General features: G+C 38.6%; 1 protein-coding gene across 4 annotated transcripts in view; it reads left to right on the top strand.

Moving 5' to 3' along the window:
• Nucleotides 1-2,496: 2,496 nt before the first annotated feature.
• The window catches only part of LOC105558461 (putative fatty acyl-CoA reductase CG5065), a 37,045-nt gene continuing 29,410 nt past the window's right edge, over nucleotides 2,497-10,131 (top strand). For 3 of the 4 annotated variants that reach the window (XM_012006163.1, XM_012006162.1, XM_012006161.1), the window contains exon 1: nucleotides 2,497-2,707. The gene's annotated coding sequence lies outside the window, so the exon portion shown is untranslated. Of the gene's footprint in view, nucleotides 2,708-3,018; nucleotides 3,280-10,131 lie in introns of those variants that run through there. The other variant, XM_012006160.1, reaches the window with a different exon arrangement.

Raw genomic sequence — 10,131 nt, 5'->3', positions numbered from 1 at the left:
TTTTGAAATCATGATTTAAGAAACGTATTTTGTTACGTTTCTACAGTTAATCTTTCAATATGCGCATGTGGGTGTATTTTACACTTCAGGCTTCTTCTTTTCCTAGATTTCACATAGAAGCAAATTTTTTGTGCTTCCTTCTTTAGCATTATCGAAAAACTATTAAAATAAAATTTTCAACCTATTTATAAAATATTTATTTTGTGTAGCACATGTTGGTTTCTATACGTTTCCTAAACATTTATTAAACATTAAATACGTTTATAATTATATAATAATAATATGTTTATTCCCTTGCGGAGTACATAACGGACCTCCGCTCCGTTTACACCTTTCTTAATCCTACTTACTTAATCTAATCTTATCCTTAACCTAACTTCTTACTTACTACCTTATACTAGAATACGTTTAAAATTATATGATCATATATGAAACGTGCTACCAGGGGTATGTCTCAAAAGCGTTATAAACATGACGAAAAGACGTTTACAACAGAAATTCCAAAGAAGTAGGAATTAAAGAAGTATCGGAAAAGAAACGTTTTTCGATAAAATAACGTTTAAGAAACCATTATAGAAACGTTTGTTAAAGCTAAAGGGAAACTTTTTTAATTCCTACTTCTTAGAATAAAATTGCTTCTATGTGAAATCTAGGAAAAGAAGAAGCCTGAAGTGTAAAATACACTCACATACGCATATTGAAATATTAACTGTAGAAACGTAAAAAATACGTTTCTTAAATCATGGTTTCAAGAACGTTTCCGTTCAAACGTTTCTCAATGGCTCTTTACGGTTATGAAACTATATATACGTTTAAAAAACGTATATGAAACCAATATGTGCTACCTGGGATACGTCTGTGTTGCAAAGATAATTGAGAATACGATAACAGATTCTTTGTTATAACGTTAAGGGAAAATTATTTTAATTTAGTTTTCGATGTTTGGCACATACCCGTGTCTACCAATGCAGGTTAGCTTTGATCTCGGTTTAACTTACTTTTTATCTTTTTCTGGAAAAAGATAAAAATCTGATTGCTGACTAATTTTAATCCTGGTTTAAGTAGATTTTTATCTGTTTCCAAAAAAAAGATAAAAAGTAAATTAAACCGAGAGCAAAGTTAATCTGCATTGGTAGTAATAGAAAACAGCTCGTGTTTGCTGTGAAAATTTTTGTAACCGAAATTGTTTTAATGTCTAGCACAAGAAAATTTATATAGCTTCTGGTTTCTAACATTTTACAACTACTATGGCAAATTAATCTGGAGGGCAAGAATTGTATCGAGAATGCAATATCTTTTATAGATATTTTTAACCTTAAAAATATTTTCTAAATCTTTTTCAACGTTATTATTATTATATTTTTTATGCGGCACATTTCCATATTTCCTATTTATTAATACGAGATAGTTATACGAGTTTTCACAACGTGTGCAATTTAGTCTGATCGACCCATTTTTATGGATTTTGTCATATCTATACAGCAACATATTTGTAAACTAGTATCTTGAACATAATTTCACTTTTATTACTTTATGTATAATAAAAAAATAATATAAGTCTTGAAATTTATAAAATTGCTCCTATTATTTTATCACACATACATTGTGCATAAATCGCACATAATGTACAATACAACAATATACTTGCATTTCTTGCTTTATCTTAATAGGATTCAACCCGTTAAAATCTTGCTAATGGATGTTTGCAATTACGATATTGCTGTTGCTGAAAATGGCTCGTGAGCTGGAATAAATTGCCGTACGTCGCTAATCAAATTTTCCCGTGGGCGTCGAGAAATGAAACGCACTATGCGAGAATGAGATAAAACGAGTCATCATTTTAGATCGGAATTCCTTTTCCTTTTGTTCTTCGTAAATCAAGTAAGAAGTCGAGGAAATCATTCAGGTACATTCTACGATTTCTGTCGAGTCCGGTTCTAGTGAGGCACAATTAATTTTCATTGATGTTGATTCTAAAAAGTTCAATAGTACAAAGGGAGCTCGTAAAACTAGAAGATTTCGCGATTTGACTTAATGACGAGTTGATTTGAATTAACGCTCGGTCAATTAAACGATCGCATGTGAGCACACGATAATCATAAATCATATTTTAAATGACACACCGTGTATAAGTGTTTTAAATAATATTGGGCAATTTTTTTTTAAATTATCATCTTTTAAATTCCCGAATAAGAACCCAAAATATTAAAAAATCGACGCGTATCACTTGATGAAGATTGCACAGAGAAAGAGGAATTATCGAATCGGAATATGACTGACAATGAGCAATAGTAAGTAGGTTTTTTCATCGGATTGATTGCTGTTGCTTTTTCCTCGCTAAACATTTTTTCACGGACAAATTAAGAGGTGAATAAATTAAGAGGCGACAATTAAATTAATCCGTACACGTGGCAGGGTAGGGTAACGTGAAGCGTGTATCAGCGCGAGTCGGGGCCCCGCAGTGGGAGAAAACGGCGTGTTCTATAAGGTGGACAGGTATAAGGGACTTGAGTTAGTTTCATCTACGCTCAGTACACGTTTCGTTAGTCGTCTCGAAGGAAGTCGACTCATCATCGCGTCTTACCGTCGCCGAGAGAGCCGTGCGTTTTCATTCCACTTTTTGTTCGTCCGTCCTCAGGTGTGGCACGCACCTTTCTCGAGGTGTCGAGGGCAAATCGAAGGGCAGCAAGTCGCATGAGGCCGTCGGGTGAGCAAACGATATTAAGCGCAGCTTCGATAAACGCGAGGAGGGAGGGGCATGATTCTCCGTGTCTTAATTTCAATTTAGCCGATTCCAAAGTAGAGCGAGAGTAGAACGTTCGCAGAAGTTCTCTGTGTGACGTGTAGATAAGATGATACATAATGTTTTATTACACACGCACGTCGGAACATGGCACACATACCGCCCGTCGTCGTGCCACAGACGGATGAGTAATCCTTTTCACATTGCTTAATATATCATTGATCAAATAAATTGATCGAGTTCATCGATATACGAGTTCTCAGCGGAGGGGAAGCGCTACCAATTACTCACTACACACCTGTCGACTGCGACGACAGTTACGTTAGATCGAGTTGATTAAATTCGTATTTAACATAATCTCAAGACCACAGTCCAGATTTCGTCACGGTGCTACCGCGTGCGCCAAGTGTATTTATTTGGGAGGGAAAAAAAGTGAGAGTTATAACTGTATTATCCACCTGTGAAATTCGCACAGGTATAAGCCGGTCGCACGCCGAAATTCACTTCTTCCGCCTCTGGATCGAATTAAACGTCACGTAAGTTAACGTAGGTTACGGATGATGACCGCGATTCTCTCGGAGTTGTTCTCTGCGTTCCCGATGAGGCCACACCATCGGTGGCCGTGAATCTTACGTCTTGGTGCTCGAAGGAGATTGCGTGCTCTCGTGCTGTTTTCGAACTTTTAAACTCGCTCGTGCCTGCGTGACGCACGCACTTCCGTTCACCGAACTCGCGTTCGTAGATACGTGCAAAATGCATGACGGGACGTCATACGTTTTGTCAGATCGAACATATGGTTAATCGATTGTCCGCGGACGCAGCGTGATACTTTGCGTTTCTGCAGCATGCGAATTGAATCGAGACCGATTGGGAAATATATACAGTCAATAAATGTGTCGATTAATTAATTTTATAAATTTATTAATCTTATAAAATGAGCTCGAGAAACGGGTTGTGGATTATTTAAGTACCACTGAAGATGATCTCAAGGCAGTCAAGTCTCAAGGCAGATCGAAATGTTGGTTTTAATTATAAAGACCGGAATTGAATTTATATTAGAGTTGTGACAAACAGCGAATCTTGAGTTAATCTTCCTTGATTTTAATTATAAAAATTTGAAATATGTTACACAATAGACGTAACGAATGGAGAATTTTAATGTACGGTCAAGTAGGCGACAGTGGATCAGGTGTACACAGTGAATCTTTTGTATTTTGAGGAATGGACTGATGCTGCTGTTATTTTTTATTTAAAAACTGTTTAGCATATAGACATATTAGGATTAGAACTCGCGCGGAAAAAAAAGACAGTTAGCAACCCATTTTTGGGACCCACTATTAGTAATCGAATTATTTGGATTGTTCGTAACTCTAATCGTTTACAAATTTTACCCCGCGTAACTAAAAATCGCAATTAGCTATTCCATCTATATCCAAGATTTTTAAGTAATACTAATCAATTCTCTCCATTAGTTATGTCGTTATTCAGTAACGCAAAGATAATTTTGACTTAAGAGGCACTAACCGGTCAAAATTTTTCCCAGAGTAGAGTTACGAACAATTCAAATTATTCGGTTACTAATCGTGGGTCCCAAAATGGGTTGCTGTCCTTGTTTTCCCAGAGCATACAGAGCGGCAAATACGTTTTAACCAGATATTTGGGATTCTTCGGTGTCAAGGTTGTTACTCGAGACGAGTATTCTTGTTTTGGAGTAAAAAATATTAAGAAACAAATTTTTACATTTCTATTATAATTTATGTTTATTTATACTATTTTACGATTATGACGATTAATAAATAAGGTTACAGTTTGTCAGTCTTACAGTTTGAAAGAACCAGAGGCGGGCGGATAAACAGTGGATCAATTCCCGGTATATAAAAAAATCATAATCTACTGTGTACATGTAATTACTACTACTTATTGCTATTACAATTACTGCTTATTACTGCACGGAAAAAATGCTGTTGAATTGAACAAAATGAAGTTGCTTGAATTTAACGTCAGGGCCTACCACAAATATAAATAATTCACTCTATTGTATTTGCTATGGATTTTAATTTTAAGCATTGAACTAAATATACAAATTATTAAGACAACAATCTGATGTTTGATGCAATTACACTGATCTTGTTGATACAACATCATTCCTTTTTACATGCAGTTAAGCAGAATCCTAAGGTGATTATATTAAACTAACAACTCCACTACTAATAACACAAGTAAATAATTTTCTTGATTGATTAAAATTCCAGTTATTTCCAGAATTTCCATACTTAAATTTATTGTGTACTACTGAATGATGCACAGTGTACACCCCTGAGTATACAGTGGATTAATTTCCTACTTTAAAAAGGTTCCAACTGTTGTTGTACTTGGAAGAAATCTGTGTATAAAAGAAAGTATATAATGATGAAGAAATAATAGTGTGTAAATTGAGAATGTTCGGATGCTTATTTACGAAGATATGGTCTACAGAAATTTATGATTCACTGTCGCCTACTTGACCCTATTAACTTAGATTGTATTCACTCAGGAGCCTTTGGATTTTTGTTTACCTCAATTTTAAATCTATCAAATTTATGTGTACGAAATGCTTCGTTATTGCGCAGAGACGCTTCTGGGATGTCCCGGAAGCGCAGAAGCGCGGGGAGGTCAAAATGCTCGAGAGGAATTTTCTGCATGGGCGGGAGAAGGGACGTTTTGGAAACGGCCGGAATGCGCACGTACGCGATTTCTTACGGGGACACGCGCGTCGTCAGAAGAAAGTTGATTTGCATCTCTAGCAGTATTCCGTTCGACGTTTGAACGCGATCGTTTTTCCAATCGCCCAAACCAATTAGATAAGGATGGCTCTTTCCAGTCACGTCTCGAGCCACGCTCGGACGCGTTTCGGTAGCCGGTGTCCCGCTAACACACTTAACAGACGCAACCGGATGCTAAGGCCGTGCTATTGGCCGTTATTAAACACGTTGTCGCGTGCAACCGCGTTCTACCGCGCGCGGTAGAACTCGCGCGCTCACCTCCGCGTGTTTTTACTCGCGAGCCGCGAGAATTTCGGCCGTGTGCCGCGCGGGGAAATTAGCGTAGGCCAGCGGGCCGGGATCCCGTTATCGGCGATACGCGCGGCCTAAGTCGGTTATCAAAGTGCGTGAAGAAAAGTAAATAACATATGCAGGTACGATAACTTCTCGCGCTTCCTTGCAGTCGGCGTGCGCGAGACGGCCGGAAGGTCTCCGTCAGCAACACCTGTCCCAGCCACTTACGTGGCTCGACGGAAGCCGTAGTTTTGTTAGCTGCCAGTGGTAATAACGACTCGCTAAACGGTCTTCATTCACTCACTCGTCCCTTATCGTGTCCGTGCCCTTAAGCCCAGCCTCGGATTCTCGTGCGAATCGGCGGCTCGTCACCGGGAGATTCTTGAAAACTTGTCGCTCGCCAACGTGGAGCCAACCTTCCGCGATTCGTAACTCGGCGTTCGCCACTCGTTCCAGGATTTATTTTGCGATTCTTATTCCTCGATTTACGGCCCGTAATTATATATTCTTTTATATCCTTGACAAGTGCGAGAACACGCGATTGCCCGCGTCCGTTCCCGAAAGCGCGTGCCGAAATTATTAATATTTACAGGTGTAAACAGACTGTGCCGACGTTCGCCTCGTTGACTCTAGTCGGCAGCGATTTTGGCATAAAGGCACCGTGTGTTACGTAAAGTCGATTACATTGACTACGTTCTACAAAAAAACTACTTTGTAACAGTTATAAGATACCCGAATCTGATTAGCATATGCTTTTAGATTCAGTCGAGAAAATATGTGTCAATCAGATTAAAGATTTGTATAACAGTTACATAGCAAATTTTTATAATAGTTATATACACTGAGAGTTATATACACTACAATTTTGTTGAATAAAACGAAATAATTAAATCATTTTGTTGACTGAACATGTAATTTGGTTGTATAAAACGAAAAATATGTTGCTGAAAAGAAGTTAACTGTTACAACAACTAAATATTTTGTTTCCATGAGTTGTTTATTTGAACAAAATTTTATGGTTGAGATAACAAATTCGTCCATCACGGACGGTTCTTTCGGTTCTTTTGCGTCGATCAGCAGAATAAGCGAAACTGCACTGAGAGACCCATTTTGTTGAATGAAACGAAACAATTTGATTGAATTATTTTGTTGACTGAATCGTTTAGTTGAATATTATAAAAGAATTCTGCGCGTGTTCACTCAACCTTTGTGTGTTGATAAAACAAAATTTTCCAACTAAATTTTTATGTTGTATCAACTGAAAATTTGTTTGCTCATATCCAAACAAGAAATTCAGTTGAGTCAACTAAATTTTGTTTCATTCAATAAAATGGGTCTCAGTGTATAGCAGCTTTTTCTGCTGAACGCAACCCCTTCAGGGGTTTATTATTAACCCCTTCGCTGGTATTGACATTATTTGGCAAAAGACGTGCCCAAGAGGGCATTGATAAAAATTTTCCGTGTGTTTCAGCTTTTAACGTTACACCGTAAAGATAATGTCGCGTCGCGTCGAGAAAAAACCGTGCCGGTGAATCGGCACAGTTGATAAGTAAAAAGATTACGAGTGCTCGGCGAATTCGCCGATTCACGCTGCTCGCAAGTCTCGCGGGCGAGTAACGCGCGAATCGAGGATAGTCCTTGCTAAGCTAATCCGAGAATCGCGCTCGTCGGTTACGTGTGCGTGCGGCGACGAGTTACTCGCGAGACGTTCGCTCGTCGTGGTTTATCGAGCGATCGGCCGAAGGGCAGGGGGACGTCGGAGAAAGTGATCGCCGAAAAAAAGCGGGGGCGAATCTCGGCCGGCTCGGTTTCGCGGTCATCGCTACGATCGTGACCATGGTCACGATCACGCTCGCGCTCGTCCACGCTCCTCGCATAACGGGTTTCCCGTGTAACGGACCGCTCGGACCTCTCCGCTCGGTTTCTCCCCGGTTGCATCGCCTCGATTGTCAGGACAGTGACCTAGAATTCCCCTCGCTCGCATCCGCCTCTCTGTCCACAGTCCGTCGATGTTTGCGCTCTATCGAAATTGTATTATCGTTACTTAGCCGCGTCGTCGAGACGCAGGCGGGACCATTGGAATTCGTACCGCGTACACTTTGGAGCGCGAAAATCATGACGGAGCGGAAGGGTGAACGGGACCGGTCGGGGTTATCTGGGTTGAATGTTAATTTTAATCGACCCAATTGGCTAAGTTTATTAGAAATGACACATCACAACGTTTTAACAGTTGGTTTTGCTCCTTTCGAGTAAATTCGGTAATTGTGCAGAAATTGGCGCTCCAGCAGGAGTTGCGAGTTTTTTTTAGTGGCTATCAACGAAGCAAGCTATAAAAACGTATGTACGCAAGGTTTTAATAGAGGACTTCAAGTTTTTGTACGAAAAATTTAGGTTTCTTATTTACTCAATACTACTCGTATAGTCGGAATGAAACGTTGACAAGAATGAAAAAAATCCATAAACACGTTCACAACGATCCGGAAAAGTAGTTTTGTGAAAATTAGGTCCGTGCGTTGTACGGTTCCGCGTGGATTTGCGAGTCTCCACGCGAAGCGAGATCCACCCATACACATAGTAAGAACAGTAGGAATAGACTTGCGCGTTCCCTACTTCACCCGTGTGTAAACATGTACAAACTTTACAACGAGATAGCTGGTGTGGGGCCGCACCTCATCTTTGTCTAGCAGAAGTAGTGGGGGTGACAGAAGAGTAAGAGAATGATAGAGGTTAAAGGATAAGGACAATAGTCATATTGAATTTTTGCCCCACTCCAGACATTGATAGACAGAGGGAGAATAAGGTCCCAAGTATATTGTCTCTTTCTAAAGTGTGTACACTTTCGCAGCCACAATGCGCAGTCTATATATACTATTTTTCTTACTGGATTGCTTACGAGAACCAATAAGGCTTCAGAGTTTTAGATCAGGTGACTTAAAGCTAAATCCTGATTGGCTCTCGTAAGCAATCCAGTAAGCAACCAGGAAAAATTGTATCGTGTGCCGTTGGCTTTAGATCAGGTGGCTTAAAGTGGCTAAGACCAACGGCACACGATACTAGTTTTCCTACTGAATTGCTTACGAGAGCCAATCAGACTTTAGCCTTAAGTTACCTGATCTAAAACTTTGCATCTTTATTGGCTCTCGTAAGCAATCCAGTAGGAAAAATAGTATCGTGTGCCGTTAGCTTTAAGTCTATGGATCCACCTCATACCAACCATTGCTTTCGGGGCAAAGCTGGGTCCACGCGTTGTGCGGTTCCACATGGGTTTGGGACTTTCCACGCGAAGCGAGATCCACGAGAATCTATCTGTTTTCATATGATCCACCTTACACTTTACCTCTAATAAAACATTTTTGAATTTTTTCTTACAAAAACTTGAAGTCTCCTATCAAAACCTTGCGCACGTATGTTTTGCTTCCTCATAGAGGAAGCTTTGTTCTCGTGAAAAATTTGTTTTCCAATTTTCTTTGAAAACATGTTTAGAATGTTCTAAAACGTCCAAAAATCACATTCAGAAAAATGTCGGTATGTATGTATGTATGTCTGTATGTATCCTTATAAGGTAACTCTAAATAACTTTTTAAATATGTAAGATGGAAAAAATGTTAAACATGAAAGTTGTACGGTTTTAAGTAATGCATTACATAGTAATATAAATATGACCTTGAACAGCTTCCTCAAGGTCACGTAAAGATCACCTTGAAATTTTTTAATGGAAACCCGTTTTTTAATGCATATTTTTATAGCTTACCTCAAGAGCTTTCCAAACCACTATAATAAAGTATATTTTCGTTAGGTACTTTCGGAGTTATGTGCTTTTGAATTGTTTTTGAGAAATGTCTGTGGTTGCTGTAACTATCGCAAATTATCTTTAATAATGATTTCCAAAAATTTCAAATGTCTATAACTCAAGAACTAATTAATCATATTTTAATGAATCATATATGAAATTTTGATAGAAAAAACTGAAGAACAATATAATTAGAAAAAAAGTAAAGTAAAGTAAAGTGTGCAAATTAGAAATTTGCACATGGCTTCCTCATGTAGGAAGCTTTATGAGCGAAATTTAATTTTTTTTCGATGTTTCTTGAAAGTGTGCAAATTAGAAATTTGTACATTGCTTCTTCAGCATTGAAGCGTGCAAATTGGAAATTTGCACATTTCTTCCTCATCATTAAAGTAGACAAATTAGAAATTTGCACATTGCTTCCATTGTTATGGCTTCCTCATAGAGGAAGCTTTAAGAGAGAAATCTAACTTTACTACGATGTTTCTTGAAAGTATTCAAATTAGAAATTTGCATATTCTTATTTCGCTCTTAAAGCTTCCTCTATGAGGAAGCCATAACAATGG

The sequence above is a fragment of the Vollenhovia emeryi genome, unplaced genomic scaffold, assembly GCF_000949405.1.
Source record: "Vollenhovia emeryi isolate VEMERY1.0 unplaced genomic scaffold, V.emery_V1.0 DF939342.1, whole genome shotgun sequence".
Classification (NCBI taxonomy): Eukaryota; Metazoa; Arthropoda; class Insecta; order Hymenoptera; family Formicidae; genus Vollenhovia; species Vollenhovia emeryi.
The sequence above is the reverse complement of the archived record's forward strand: the minus strand, read 5'-3'. Positions and strand labels throughout refer to the sequence as shown.